The sequence below is a fragment of the Mauremys mutica genome, unplaced genomic scaffold (assembly GCF_020497125.1).
Source record: "Mauremys mutica isolate MM-2020 ecotype Southern unplaced genomic scaffold, ASM2049712v1 Super-Scaffold_100264, whole genome shotgun sequence".
NCBI lineage: Eukaryota > Metazoa > Chordata > Testudines > Geoemydidae > Mauremys > Mauremys mutica.
Genome location: NW_025423297.1, coordinates 574,128 through 578,139, shown reverse-complemented (window position 1 = coordinate 578,139; position 4,012 = coordinate 574,128). Strand labels below are relative to the sequence as shown.

General features: G+C 68.8%; 1 non-coding gene across 1 annotated transcript; it reads left to right on the top strand.

Moving 5' to 3' along the window:
* Nucleotides 1-3,572: 3,572 nt before the first annotated feature.
* LOC123360443 lies at nucleotides 3,573-3,691 on the top strand. The gene has a single exon (XR_006576021.1). It is a non-coding gene; the product is annotated as a 5S ribosomal RNA (ribosomal RNA).
* Nucleotides 3,692-4,012: the final 321 nt, after the last annotated feature.

Genomic DNA, 4,012 nt, shown 5'->3' with positions numbered 1-4,012 from the left:
CGAGCCTCGCGGCCATCTGGGTTTGCTTTTCGGACCCCTGGGCGGTCTGCCGGAGCCCCTCGACCTCGCACGGAAAAGGAGGGAGGGCGGGGGGGGGGGGAGCCGGGCCCGCGCGCCGGTCCCCGCCCGCCCGCCACCTGGGAGGACGGAAGTCGATGTCGGTCCCTGGGATCGGTGCGCGCGAAAAGGCGAAGGGTCCCGATCCGCCTGAACACCGGACGGCCCCACCGTCGGGGTGCCGGCCCGCGAAGGGCCCTTCCCGTCGCGAACGTCAGGGCCACATCGTTCGGGAGGACGGCGGCCGGCGGGGCGCCGACGCCTGGAGCTCTGGTCCGGCCGCCTGGCCTGCGCGGCGGACGTGCCGGGTGGCTTCCGGGGGAGCCCCCCACGACACTTTGGCAGTGAGCCGGGGAAAGGAGGCCGTCCCCGTGGCCGCTTTCCCCCCCGGGCGAGGTCGGGTACCAAACTCGGATCGGTCCCCTAGGCTGAGCTCTGGTTCTCAGAGGTTCTGAAAACCCTGTCCTCAAAAATCTCCGCGCACCTTTTTCAAAGGACACGTCCGAAAAGGCCGACCTGGGTACAGCGGGAGGAACTTGACTTTCGCGCCGACCTCCCGGTTCTCTCTTTCGGACGAGGCGATTTCGGGCGACCCCTTCCGGACTTCCGCGGTACGACCGACCGCCAGGTCAACCCCATGCTAGACTATGGGGTTGACCTGCTCTCCGAGAGGGGACTTGGAAAATTTTTCAGCCCGCGTCCCCGGGGGTTGACCTGTTGGACGAGCGGGGACTTTGCGTTTTTTCTTCTTCCCGCTCGGACAAATATCGATCGGCCCGCTTCCGCCGGCTTAACCAGGCGGCCGAGCGGCTCGCCGTCCTCGGCCACGGAGAGCGACTCCCCCCGGTCGTTTGGATCGGGCTCGTGGAAGTTTTTTTTTTTTTTTTCCCCAAAATTTCCCCAGAGGCTCCGGGGAGTTCTGCAAGGTCACCCCGGTCCCCGGAGGAAAAAAAATATTTTTTTTTTTTTTAAAAAAGGATCGGGCCCTCCGAGACCGGGTCCTCGCCGCCAGGCAAGCCGCCCAGGGCTCACCCTCCTCGGCCGCGGAGGGTGACTTCAACCCCCGGTCGTTTGGATCGGGCGCGTGGAAGGTTTTTTTTACCAATTTTTGCCCAGCGGGGACTTCTGCAAGGTCACCCCGGTCCCCGGAGGGGAAAAAAACATTTTTTTTTTTAAAAAGGGTCGGGACCTCCGAGACCGGGTCCCCGCCGCCAGGCAAGCCGCCCAGGGCTCCACGTCCCCCGCCGGAGCTACGACGGCCGAAGGGAGAACCGGGTTGACCTGGTGGCGGGGAAGGGACTTGGAAAAATTTCCCCCGGCGAGCCCGGGGGACGACCGTCAAGCCTTTCTCCGGACCGTCTGCGGAACGAACGTTAAGCCTCCCCCCGCCCCGGACCGCTGCGGGGGGCCACTGTTAAGCCTCCCTCCCCAACCCCCCGGACCTGCCGGGGGTCGACTATTAAGCCTGCCCCCGGACCCGCCGGGGGTCGACTATTAAGCCTGCCCCGGACCTGCCCGGGGTCGACTATTAAGCCCCCCTTCGGAGGTCCCGAGGAGCGGCGCTGCGCTGCCCTCGGTGTCGGGGGGGACCGCCGGCCCGGAAAGCAAACCGGCCACCAGGTCAACCCGTCGAAAGCAATGGGGGTGACCTGGTGCCCGGAAAGCCAACAGTCCGCCAGGTCAACCCGGAGCCCCGGCCCCCGGAGGCAGAACCGGGTTGACCCGCTGGCCGGTCGGAGAGATCGCCGGCCACCAGGTAAACCCGGAGCTCCGACGGCCGTAGGGAGAACCGGGTTGACCTGCTGGCCGGGGACCACTGCGGCTGGCCAGCAGGTCCACCCGGAGCTCCGACGGCCGTAGGGAGAACCGGGTTGACCTGGTGGCGGGGAAGGGACTTTGGAAAATTTCCCCCGGCGAGCCCGAGGGACGACTGTTAAGCCTTCCTCCGGACCGCTGGGAGGGGGGGCCACTGTTAAGCCTCCCTCCCCAACCCCCCGGACCTGCCGGGGGTCGACTATTAAGCCTGCCCCCGGACCTGCCCGGGGTCGACTATTAAGCCCCCCCTCGGAGGTCCCGAGGAGCGGCGCTTCGCTGCCCTCGGTGTGGGGGGGGGACCGCCGGCCCGGAAGGCAAACCGGCCACCAGGTCAACCCGTCGAAACCAAAGGGGGTGACCTGGTGCCCGGAAAGCCAACCGGCCGCCAGGTCAACCCGGAGGCCCGGCCGCCCGGAGGGAGAACCGGCCGCAGCGGTCCCCGGCCACCAGGTAAACCCGGAGCTCCGACGCCCGTAGGGAGTACCGGGTTGACCTGCTGGCCGGCAGGACAGATCGCCGGCCACCAGGTGTACCCGGAGCTCCGACGGCCGTAGGGAGAACCGGGTTTACCTGATGGCCGGCCCCAGTGGTCCCCGGCCACCAGGTACACCCGGAGCTCCTGCCGGCCGTAGGGAGAACCGGGTTGGCCTGCTGGCCGGGGACCGCTGCGGCTGGCCAGCAGGTATACCCGGAGCTCCGACGCCCGTGGGGAGCTCCGGGTTGACCTTCTGGCCGGCCGGAGAGATCGCCGGCCACCAGGTGAACCCGGAGCCGAGGAAGGGAGAACCGGGTTGACCTGGTGGCAGGCGAGGGACTTTGAAAAAATTCCCCAGGCCCGGAAGACAAACCGGCCACCAGGTAAACCCGGAGCTCCGACGGCCTTAGGGAGAACCGGGTTGACCTGATGGCCGGCCCCAGTGGTCCCCGGCCACCAGGTAAACCCGGAGCTCCGCCGGCCGTAGGGAGAACCGGGTTGACCTGCTGGCCGGGGACCGCTGCGGCTGGCCAGCAGGTCAACCCGGAGCTCCGACGCCCGTGGGGAGTACCGGGTTGACCTGCTGGCCGGCCGGAGAGATCGCCGGCCACCAGGTAAACCCGGAGCCCGGCCGACGAAGGGAGAACCGGGTTGACCTGGTGGCAGGCGAGGGACTTTGAAAAAATTCCCCCGGCCCGGAAGACAAACCGGCCACCAGGTAAACCCGGAGCTCCGACGGCCGTAGGGAGAACCGGGTTGACCTGCTGGCCGGCCGCAGTGATGCCCTCCTGTGGACAAACTTGAGATGACCTCGAGACCGACCGGCCGTCGGGTCGACCCGGTCGGTAGACCTGTTCTCCGGGCGGGCGATCGGACGGCTCCCCTCTCCCCCGCCCCTCACGCCGCGGGTCCCCCGGGCTGGGCGCGACCGGCTGGGTCCCCCCCCCCGGGGGGGGGGGGGGGTAGCCGCCGCTACGCCGGGGGGAGCGGATCGCACCCACCGAGCCCGGGACCCGGCCGCCGGGCGAGCGGCCCGGGGCGCACCCTGCCCGGCCGCGGCCGGGGACCGCCTCCCGGCCGTTCGGCTCGGGCCCGTGGAAGTGTTTTCTTTCGTTTGTTTGTTGATTGATTCGTTTCCCCCTAATCGGCCAGAGACGATCGCCGTCGGGCAGGCAACGGGTGTCGGCGGCAGGAGTTGTGGGGGGAAGCGGGCGAGGAGCCGGGTGCCTACGGCCATACCGGACCGAAAGCCCCCGATCCCGTCCGATCTCGGAAGGTAAACCGTCCCGGGCCTGGCTAGTACTTGGATGGGTGACCGCCTGGGAATCCCAGGTGCCGTAGGCAGCTTTTCCCGGTCCCAGGCCGGCTCCCTCCTTTTCCGGGGAGGGAGGGAGGAACCGGGGCGGGGGCCCGAAAGCCCCCTCCTCGCTCCCGAAGCCTCGGGGGAACACCCCCGGGGCCCTGGGCGGACGTGGAGTTTGGGGGACGACCGTTAAGCCTGCCCCGGAGAGCCCGGGGGAGGACCGTTAAGCCTCACCCCGGAGAGTCTGGGGGACGACAGGGCAGCCTGCCCCGGAGAGCCCGGGGGAGGATCGTTAAGCCTCACCCCGGAGAGTCTGGGGGACGACAGGGCAGCCTGCCCCGGAGAGCCCGGGGGAGGATCGT